The sequence below is a fragment of the Peromyscus californicus genome, unplaced genomic scaffold (genome assembly GCF_007827085.1).
Source record: "Peromyscus californicus insignis strain IS unplaced genomic scaffold, ASM782708v3 Scaffold_4__1_contigs__length_199733344, whole genome shotgun sequence".
Taxonomy (NCBI): Eukaryota; Metazoa; Chordata; class Mammalia; order Rodentia; family Cricetidae; genus Peromyscus; species Peromyscus californicus.
In genome coordinates, this window is record NW_026294562.1 from 195,965,994 (window position 1) to 195,978,086 (window position 12,093).

Here is a 12,093-nt window from a genome sequence, read left to right on the forward strand (position 1 = left end):
TTAAAAAAAAGACAAGAGACCCAAGATAGAATTGGGAGGTCTATAAATGAATACAGCAGTAGCACCAAATTTATTTTGCAAAGCATTTTTTATACACAAAGCAAGGAGGGAAAAAGACATCCTCACCATGGTTCAAGGAACAAATAAGCATAAACATCTCCTTGTTATCAAAACATCTGGTAACCACACCTTTGTCCAAACATCCTGTTATTTAGCCTTGAGGAGCAAAGACAAGCTTCAACCATCTGTCCTTAAGTCAGGATGGAATCAAACCATAAGCTGGAGTCAGTGTGGCTCCCACAAGTATGTCCTTATGTTTCTCTCAATTTCCTCAGGATCTGTTGTAATGTCATCTCTTTCATATCTAGCTTCATTAATTTAGATATTCTCTCTCATTTTATTGAATAATTTGGCTAAGGCTTCGTTATCTTCTTGATTTTTTTGAGGAAACAACCTTTCATTTCTTTTATTCTTCATTTGGATTATGCTGTTGCTGTTTGTTTCTATCTCATTGATTTCATCCTTGATTTTACAGCCCTGATTTGTAGTCCTCATTTCTTTTTATCTACCATTTTCAAGTATTGTTCTTCTAGAGATTTCAAGTGTGTAATGAAGTTATTAATAAGAAATCACTCCAGTATTTTTATGTAGGCATTCAGTGCTTTGAACTTGCCTCTTAGAACTGCCTTCATTGTGTCTCATTGTTTGGATATTCTGTGTTTTCATTTTCATTCTTGGTTTCTGTCTTGACCCACTGTTCATTCAGTAGTGAGTTGTTCAACTTCCATGAGTTTGTGTATTTCCTGTTGGCATTGTTGTTATCCAGGTTTAATTCATAGTGGTGGGACATAGTCCAGGTATTATTTTAATTTCCGTATCTGTGGAGACTTGTTTATTCCTTATTTGTGGTCAATTTTGGAGGAAGCTTTGTGAATTCTTAGAAAAAGGAATATTCTTTAGTGTTTGGTTGTTATATTCCATAGATGTCTGTCATGTCTATTTGATTCATGATGTTATCTAACTCCAGTGTTTCTTTGTTTAGATTATGTCTGGAAGACCATTCTGTTTGTGTGATTAGGGTATTGAAGTCACCTAGTATCACTGGGTTAGGATCAATATGTGATTTTAGCAGCAGTACTGTTCCTTTTTATTTTTTTTTTTTTTTTTTTTGGTTTTTCGAGACAGGATTTCTCTGTGTACTGTTCCTTTTACAAAATTTGTGCCTGGTGTTTGGTGCTTACATGCTTAGAATTGTTATATGTTTTCACTATATTTTCCCTTTGATTATTATGTAATATCCTTCTAAACCTATTCTGTTTAGTTTGGGTTTGAAATTTATTTTATCATATAATATAAAAATAGGTATGCCTGCTTTCATCTTAGATTCATTTCCTTGTAATATTTTATAATCTTTTAAAAGTATGAAATGACTGACCTTGATTGTGAAGTGTATATCTTGATAGCATCAGAAAAATGCACCTTATTTTTTACTCAATCTGTTAGTCAGTATAGGATGTTAATAGAATATTAAGCTCACCTGTTCCATAGTTAAAATGAATAAATTATTATTTTCAACATGTTTTTAAAACAAAAAATGTCTATACTATGAGAAATTCTAGTCTCATTTTTTTTTAAGACAGGGTTTCTCTGTGTAGCATTGCTCCTTTCCTGGAACTCACTTGGTAGCCCAGGCTGGCCTTGAACTCACAGATATCCACCTGGCTTTGCCTCCCAAGTGCTGGGATTAAAGGCATGTGCCCCCATCGCCTGGCCTTAGTCTCATTTTTTACTATTAGATTAAAGCTGATAGTAAGAAGAGTTATTGTGGTGGTATTTTACTTATACTGAAATGCGAGTTTAATTGTATGTTAATAAATAAAGTTGTCTGGGGGTCAGAGCTATTAGAGTCATAGCAAGTGCGTGGTGGCGGTGGCGCACGCCTTTAAGGACCTGGAGGGCGGTACATTCAGGCAGTGATGAAGCAGTCACATGTTTGGGTTTACAACCAATGAGAAGGCAGAACAGGAAGACTTTAAAGACAGACACACAAGAAGTAGGTCCTTTTCGGAGAGCTCTCTTGGCTGGAGAGGATCCCTGAATCAGGAAGGGTGAGGCTCTTAGCTCTGACCTCTTGGTTTTCTTCTCTGAATTGGCTCTGTGTTTCTTATTTTATAAGACCATTGGTTACATCTACATTTGGCGCCCAACGTGACAAGAATCCATTAAAAACCGCTTAACTTGGCTTGGCGACAGGTCCGGTCTCCCGCCAGGGCGGCCGGCAGGTCCCATTTTCCGCCAGGGCGGCCGGCTCCCTAGCCCGGGCCCAGGTCGGCTTGGCCTCAGGCCGGACTAACTTTGAGCTACTTGCTTAAAGCCGGTGCTACAGACAATTCAGGCCTGCCCTGCCGAACAGGGCCCCTGCCTGTAAAGCCAATGCACGTGGTTGGAGCTTAAGGTAGCCAGAGCCAAGGCTTGACTAGGCTCAAGTGGGAACACGTGGCTGGATTCAAGTTCTTAGGCAGAACTTGTGGCTACGGTTCTTGCGTATTCTCTCTCTCTCTCTCTCTCTCTCTCTGGATTCACACCTTGGACACTAGGAGGCTGTTTTGAAATTCCCTCGGATTGGTACTGTTCTACGAGGACTTGGTAAGTCACTTAACTTATCGAATATTTTAAGCAGTCCATCGCCTTAACCACTCGGCTACCTCGTCCACGACATATTGAATATTTTAAAGGAAACTATTTAAAAGAGAAATTTTTTCCACATTTAAAAAAAATGGGTTTTCTGTGTTCATTGAAAGAAAATTGGGCTTTGTTTGCAATTTTAGACAGTCTGACAATGGAACAGCTATATGAGAAGATTACTGTTGACCGAATTATGCATTTTATTACTATGCTTATTCTCATTTTACTATTGAAAAAGATAGTCAATTTAAGTGCCAGGATGACAGCTTTAGAAAAACTTGATAAACCTGTAAAAACTCAGACAGAAGAAACTAACAGTGAAGTTGCTTCAAGATTGGATCATAGGGTTACAGAAAGAAAGCCTGTTTTCACACAGTCACCCTTAGTTTGTCCAGTAACCGTACAGCAGTTGCCTGATCAAATGACTACACAAAATATTTGGGCTCCAATTGAAATGTTAGATTTACGAAGGTTTAAGGAGGCAATAGTATCTTATGGCATGCATTCCCCGTATGTAAAGCAAATGTTAAACTCTTGTCAACATATAATAGGATTGTACCACAGGATTGGCGGGAGCTGGAACAAGCTGTTCTGGAACGCAATCAAAGGCTTCAGTGGCTAACTTGGTTCAAGGATGAAGCTAAAAACATAGAAAAACAGTGGAGGGATAAAGGAATACAAGTCTGCCAGGATCAGCTTATTGGAGAAGGTCAATATGCTTCAGCACAAGCACAATGTTTATATGATGTCCAACCCTAATTTTATGTCGAACAGCAGCCTTGAATGCATGGGACAGAGTTGAGGAACCAGGAAAAAAAACTGAGTCATTTACAAAGGTTGTACAAGGCCCAAAAGAATCTTTCACAGATTTCTTACAAAGACTGGCTTCAGCAGTAAAGAGAATGGTCCTGGATTCAGAAGCTAGTAAGATAATAATTGAAACTTTGGCCTTTGAGAATGTGAATGCAGCATGCAAAACAATAATCAGGCCATTAAAGGCAAGATCTGCACCTTTGGAAGATTGGATTAGAGACACGGTTAATGTTGAAGCTCATGAGCATGATGATACGTGGGTAGGAGAAGCAATTTCAAAAGGTTTGAGGAATGTTAGATGTTTTGGATGTGGAAAGCAAGGACATTTGAAAAGAGACTGTAAACAGGTCAATCCTAGAAACAATGTTTCTTCAAGGAACAATGGCAACAGACTGCCCCTTCCTTCTGGAGTATGCAGAAGGTGTGGTAAGGGAAAACACTGGACCAACGAGTGTAGATCAACAAGGGACAGACAGGGTAATCCCTTGCCTCAGTCTTCGGGAAACTCCCAGAGGGGCCTCATGCAGGCCCCAATAGCAAATCCAGTTCAAACCTTTCATGCAGTCATAGAGGAAACCCCAACTCAGAGCAATTAAATAACCAAATGCCTATTGGAATAAGTCATGCTGGTCAGGATGATGAAACAGAGAGAATACAAAATTCAGGAGAAAACATAAAGAAAATTTTTTGGCAAACTTCTATTAATGAACAAAGACCAAAATTATCGATAAAAATAAATGGTGTTTTGTTGTCTGGTCTGGTAGACACAGGTGCGGACGTTACCATAATTGCACCAGAATTTTGTCATCCAACTTGGCCTCTTCAGGAGGTAAACATTCAACTGTTAGGAATTGGGACATTATCTCAGGTGAAACAGAGTGCAAGATGGCTCGAATGTATAGGTCCAGAAGGACAGAGAGCAAAATTAAAACCATATGTGGCTAACATAGCTATGAACCTGTGGGGTCGAGACTTGTTACAACAATGGAATACTCAGATTAACATCCCTCCAATCTCAGAAACAAATCATAAACTAGCACATGTTTCTGAGAGAAATATTAGAAGGCATTATTCTGAGTGGTCACCAGCCATCCATATTATACAAGAACAGGGCACAACAACTCATGATCTTCCAAAGACATCAACAGCTCTACCTTTAAAATGGTTAACAGACAAGCCTGTGTGGGTCCAGCAATGGCCTTTAACAACAGAGAAACTCCAGGCTTTGGAAGAGCTGGTAGAAGAACAGTTAAATGCTCATCATATTGAAGAATCAACCAGCCCTTGGAATTCTCCTGTATTTGTTATTAAGAAGAAATCTGGTAAATGGAGAATGGTAACAGACCTTAGAGCAATTAACAAAGGAATTCAGCCAATGGGCTCTGTACAATCTGGAATTCCTTTGCCTACTCTGTTACCAAAAGGATGGCCTCTCATAGTTATTGATTTAAAAGACTGTTTCTTTTCAATACCCTTACAAGAAAAAGACAGAGAAAGATTTGCTTTCACAGTGCCTACTTACAATAATTCTCAACCGGTTAAAAGATTTCAATGGAGAGTCCTCCCACAAGGAATGTTGAATAGCCCAACTCTGTGCCAATATTTTGTACAACAGCCATTGGAAGTGATACGTAAAAAATTTCCTAAATCTATAATTTATCATTATATGGATGATATTTTACTAGCTGACTCAACTGCAGATACTTTAGAAAGAATGTTTGAAGAAGTACAGAAAATTTTGCCTTGCTGGGGATTACAAATTGCTCCTGAAAAGATACAAAGAGGAGATTCTATTAATTATTTAGGATATAAAATAGAGCTACAAAAAATTAGACCCCAAAAGGTGCAAATTAGGAGAGATAGACTACAGACTCTTAATGACTTTCAAAGATTATTTGGAGATATTTCTCATCTAAGAACTATTGTTGGGGTAAAAAATGATGAACTGCATAATTTGTTCAAAACCTTAGAAGGTGACAAGGACTTAAATAGTCCAAGAGAATTATCACCTGAAGCTGAGAAAGAATTGGCCTTGGTAGAAAAGAAAGTACATGAAGGACACGTGGATTGTATTGATCCAAAGCTGGATTGCATTTTGGTTATTTTACCTTCTAGACATTCTCCTACAGGAATATTAATGCAGAGGGAAGATATTATATTAGAATGGATATTTTTACCAAATAAACCAAATAAAAAATTAAAAACTTATGTGGAAAAAATCTCTGACTTGATTTGGAAAGGAAAATTGAGACTTCATCAATTAGCAGGAATAGACCCAGCAGAAATTGTCGTACCTTTAACTAAGGAGGATATTGAAAAATTATCGACAGAAAGTGAACCTTGGCAAAGAGCTTGCAGTAATTTTTTTGGGAGAAATTAACAGCAAATATCCAAAAAGCGATACAATTGATCTTAAAAATCTGATTGGATTTATAAGATCTGATTGGATCTTGCCTCGAATTGTACGGGAAAAGCACATATCTGGAGTTCATTCATTTTATACAGATGCCAACAAACAAGGAAAGGCAGGTTACAAATCAGAAAATTTAAGTAAAGTGGTTCAAAGTCCTTATAATTCAGTTCAAAAATCAGAATTGTATGCTATTCTGTTGGTATTAATGGATTTTTCAGAACCTCTCAACATAGTAACTGACTCTCAGTATGCTGAAAGAGTAGTATTACATATTGAGACTGCAGAATTTATCCCTGATGCTTCAGAATTAACTTCACTATTTATTCAATTACAAGATACAATCAGGAAAAGGAATCATCCTTTATATATAACTCACATTCGATCCCATACTGGTCTGCCAGGCCCTTTAGCACAAGGCAATGATGAGATTGATAAATTATTGATAGGAAATGTGCTGGAGGCCTCAGAATTTCATAAAAAACATCATGTCAATAGTAAAGGTTTAAAAAAGGATTTTTTCATAACCTGGCAACAAGCCAAAGAAATAGTAAAGAAATGTCCTGCTTGTTTCTTCTACAATCAAACGCCATTACCAGCTGGATGTAACCCAAAAGGTACTCAAAGGAATGAAATCTGGCAGATGGACGTGTTTCACTTTGCAGAATTTGGAAAACTGAAATATGTACACCACACTATCGATACTTATTCAGGATTTCAGTGGGCAACTGCTTTGAGTTCTGAAAAAGCTGATTCTGTAATCACTCATTTGCTAGAAGTTATGGCCATCATGGGTATACCTGCACAAATCAAAACTGATAATGCTCCATCATATGTCTCTGTTAAAATGAAACAGTTTTTTGCTTATTACAATATAAAGCATATTACAGGCATACCACATAATCCTACAGGTCAAGCAATTGTAGAAAGATCAAACAGAACTCTAAAGAATATGCTAAATAAACAGAAAGGGATAACAAAAACCCCCAGAAACAGACTGCATAATGCTCTATTAACTTTGAATTTTCTTAATGCCAATGAGAAAGGAACAACAGCTGCAGAGAGACATTGGATAATAGAAAAAACTACAGAATTAAATCAGCCTATATACTTTAAGGATGTGCTGACCTCAGAATGGAAACCAGGGTATGTGTTACGTTGGGGATGAGGTTTTGCTTTTGTTTCTACAGGAGAAGATAAGCTGTGGGTACCATCAAAATTGATAAAGGTTCGATTTGAACAAGAGAATCCTCTTAATTAGAGGAGGTGATAGTTCATCAACCAGCATGAACATCCAATTTAAACTAACTTATACCAGTAACACATGTCTTTTCATTTAATCAGATAATAACTTGCCAAAAAGGAACATCCCCAAAATTAGTCTTGGGGAAAGGTTTTTGCTTTTGTCTTTTAGGAGAATGAAGGTTAAGAAATCTGAAGAACACTGGACAAATGAGACAACTGAAGAAAAGGGACAAATCATCTATCCCAGGAAACAGAGTGAAATGGCATATGGGTATATATTATCTAAAAAATTTGTATGTCTTCCTAAATGTTTATTTCTGCTTTTCTCTAAAAATTTAACACTATTGGTCTTCTAATAGTCCCAGTTCAATTAAAGTTTAAAGCTGACTTTGGAGTTGGAGAATGGCTCTCTCCTTCTTTAAACTCAAGCATGTTGTTAAAAGGAAAATGCAAACCGCCTGTATCATGCCAGAATAAAAGAGCCATCTTCTGCTATGGGACAGGAGAAAAGCCAAATTAACTAAGGGACTATTCTATTACTAATCTCAACTCTTTGATTCTATTCTGATTCTTTAAAACTTTTCTTAAAGTATAAATTTTATATCAAAATTTACAAGATTAATATATATAGATATATAGATATATATACATTTTAACCTTTGTTAAGATATGAATGGTAATATAGAGTATTAATTAATTCTAGAAAAAAGGCTTCAATTAGCTGCATATATATGTCTTTGTGTTCGAGTCTCTTATCAGTTTTCTGCAGGAAATCACGGCCAGGCCTAACATCAACTGAAGTCTCCAGGAAAAAGTTGGTGCCCCACAACAACAACAATTCCATGTGGACAATAATAACATCCTTAAGCTGACAAACATCATCTACAGATCAGCTTTGAACTACAAGGTGTTCATAGCAATTTTGAGATGACTAGCTGAGATGATCCAGTCTCAAAGACTACTTGAATAAAGACTTGAGATAAACCCTGAACTTTGGCATTATACACAGACTGGATAATGAAGGATATGGTTACCTTTCCTAGAATTTGACAATTAACCTAAAATTTTTCTTTCAGGATAAAGATAACTTCGCCCATACCCAGCAGGAAGCAATTTTAAGAATACGACGCCCACATTCCCAAAGAGGTGGTGTGGGGCGGGTGGTTTTTTGGTCTTTTCAGTGGGTTTTGGGTCTGGGATAATTTTCATTGTTTAGGGGAGTTGGTTACAAGTTGTTGTCAAGGGTTAGGAAAAAGGCTAAGCAAAGGAGATTAGATTTAAGGTTCTTGTTTAAAAAAAAAGAGAAAGAAAGAAGAAGAAAAAGACAATTACTAGTTTTAAATACTTTAAATTGGATTGGATTGTTTTATATTGTATACAAATTATATATATTGAAATTGATATTGTTAGAAAATGCTATATGTATATTTCTAATTGTACTTATACCGTTCATTTAACAATGCAATTTTCTGATCCTTGAATGCTATTATTACCAACTATTAGGATATAAAGATATGAAAGTTAGTAGTTAGACATTACAATAGAACTTGTAGTCATATTAGATATGTTTTAAAAATTGAGCAGATATATTTTAGACAGGTCATCTTCAAACCCTTCAGAGTTCTACAGAATATGGCATTTAAAATGTTTTAATAACTTAGAAAATTTTTCTTTTTTGTTATGATTATGAGACATGTCGGCTCCTGGCAGTACCAATCTACTTCAGGGAAAATATGGGCATTGAAGAAACTGTGTATGGAGTTAACTTTCATTGTGGCAAATGTTAGCCACTGGACAACAAAGTATCCTTGAATCAACTGCTGACAAAATGGACAGACAGGACATGAAACAAAGGACTACTGATTCTTGCCAAAACAAGTGTGGTTATGGCTTTATCAAAAGGCATCTTCTGAGGCCAGGACAATATGGCACCATCCCTGAAGTGGCCTTCGCAATTCGGAAAAGGTACAGTGCCCTTTTCTTCGAAGGCAGCTGAACAGGCAGTGGGCCGATGGCTTCTGATGTGCAATGGAACAGCAGCTGAAACAGTTATTCTTGAAGAGTAACTAAACTCACGCCTCGCAATAGTAAACTGGCATTTGACAGAGGGATGTGGAGAAGAACGGGATGCTAAGATGAAGCCATATATACACAGCCAAGAAGAATGGACAGCTGAATTAAAAAATCAACAACAAATTCCAGAATTTAAAATCCTGAATCATGACATGACACTAGTGGAATTCAGGTATTTCTGGTACATGGACTGCTCTCACCCAATGTGAGGTTTAACTGTTGACCTTGTGTACATCCTACTTCACAAATGAGTCTGTCAGATATGCTAAGCCTATAGGCTGAAGATGATGCCCCAACACTGTGGAGAAACCTCAGGTGACTGTCCAGGCAGCTGGCTGTTTCTGTCAACTCACAAATTTTTTAGAAGTTGCTTGCATGCACTTTCTGTTTTTATTTTTGTTAGCTAATATTATTTCCTTCTTGGGTCTCTGAGGGAGTTGAAGATTAGGTAGTTAGAGTTTAAGGTTATTTAGTTATAGTTGAAGATTAATTAGGATAGAAAGTGAATTAGATACATTTTGGACTTAACAAAATAGGATAGATAATGAAATTATTTTCTCTGAATTTGTCAAATACAAATGGACTAGACATTGTTTAGACATTTATTACTTGTATATATTGTATATAGTCATTGTACTTTTGTATATAGTTTTTCTTTTGTTAGTTATAACCTTTTTCTTTTTTTTCCTTTTTATTAAAATAGAAAAGGGGAAATGTGGTGGTATTTTACTTATACTAAAATGTGATTTTAATTGTATGTTAATAAATAAAGTTGTCTGGGCGTAAGAGCTATTAGAGTCATAGCAAGTGCATGGCGGCGGTGGCGCACGCCTTTAAGGACTTGGAGGGCGGTACATTCAGGCAGTGACGAGGCAGTCACATGTTTGGGTTTACAACCAATGAGAAGGCAGAACAGGAAGACTTTAAAGACAGACACACAGGAAGTAGGTCCTTTTCGGAGAGCTCTCTTGGCTGGAGAGGATCCCTGAATCAGGAAGGGTGAGGCTCTTAGCTCTGACCTCTTGGCTTTCTTCTCTGAATTGGCTCTGTGTTTCTTATTTTATAAGACCATTGGTTACATCTACAAGTTATCTCCATGCATTCATTGCCATTAAAGTATAAATTAATTTATTCCATTGTTTTTATTAAAGGACAATTTTTTTTTTACTCTCTATTGATTTTAATGTCAAGATTCACCTTTTCTCATGCATCTTTAATCTTTGGAGGGGGCTAGCCTTAACACACATTCCCTTGGCTAACATATTTGGTGTACTCTTTCTCTCTTTTTTTATTCATTTTTCATATCATCCACAGAACCAACTATCTACCCTCCTTCTGCTCTGCCCCTGCCTCCCTCCCTCCCCAACCCACCTCCAACAGGGTAAGTTCATCCTCTCCTCTAACAATGTAAGTTCTCCCATGGGAGGACAGCTAAGTCTGGTACATTTAGATGAGGCAGGACCAAGCTGTTCCTGGCCACATCAAGAGTGAACAGGATGTCCTCCACAGGTAATGGGATTCAAAAGCCAGTTCCTGCACCAGGGATAGATCCTGATCACACTGCCAGGGTCCCCTCAAACAGACCCAGCTACACAATCATCTCCCATATGCAGAAGGTCTTCTCTGGTTCATGCGGCATCCACAGCTGTAGAGGACAACTCTTTCAAAAAAAAGTTTGATGTGAATGGAAGGATAATTTATTTCACAACATATTTAATTACTTAGTAAGGAAAGCTAAAGAACAACATTAAAAATATAGACGATATAAATCAACTTTAAATGCCAATTAATAGAACTGCATTGTTATTTTTCATGTTATAGTGAAATTACATCGTTTTTCCCTTCACTTCTCTATGACTAAATGATCCTGAATACCTATTCTTTCTCTATTACAAACTCATGGACTTTTTTTTTTTAGTTGTTATTACATATATACATTCAAATATCTGTGAGTATATATTAGAGATATAAATGTACTATAATTCCTATATAAAAATTATACCTTATATAACATACAACATATACATATAATTTCAATTATAACATATAAATTATGTACTATATGATTCATGTATATGAATATATATAAATATACAACACTAAATTGTATATGAATACCATTTTTGACTTAGAAATCATTTATTGTGCTCTGCCTCATGGAAGACTTTTTCTTCCTCTGTCAGCTTTACTTTGTTCCCTGTAATCCTTGTATGGTTGAGGTCTAATGAGGTTTCTCATTCACATCTGCATGCCTATTGCTGTGTTCCTAATTCAGCTCATATTTATGAAGTCATGTTGATCATACGTCATGTGTCTTTATGGTTAATGTATAACATTCCTAAGAGACATAATCTCACAGCAAACTTGCAGGTCCTCAGGCACTTAGATTCTTTCTGTCCCATCTTCATCAATGATACCTGAACCTTAGGGGAGTATTTACTGCAAATGTATCAAATGGAACTGGGATCCACAGTTATTCAATTTGATTGCTTGTGGCCATGTATAATTTTATGCATCTCTTTCAATATGACATATCCTTAAAGAGATCTGAAGAACAGACTTAATTGTATGTATGAGAACAAATATTTAGAATGTTTAGGGACTATGCTAATTTAGTAAAATGGCAGTTGTAGCTTCTCCTCTGAGATGCAAGACTTCAATAGTTCTTGGTTGTTGCTTTGGTTTCCATAACTAGGGTTGGTTTCCCTCTTGACAACAGTAATTATATTCAATTACAGCTAACAATAGCATTTGTGAAACCTCCTAGCCTGGTATATACACATAAAAGCAAAAAGTCACCACAGCTAGGACAAAACTCACAGTAGTAAAAGTCTAACAGTTTTATACAATTTTGTGTTTATTTAATG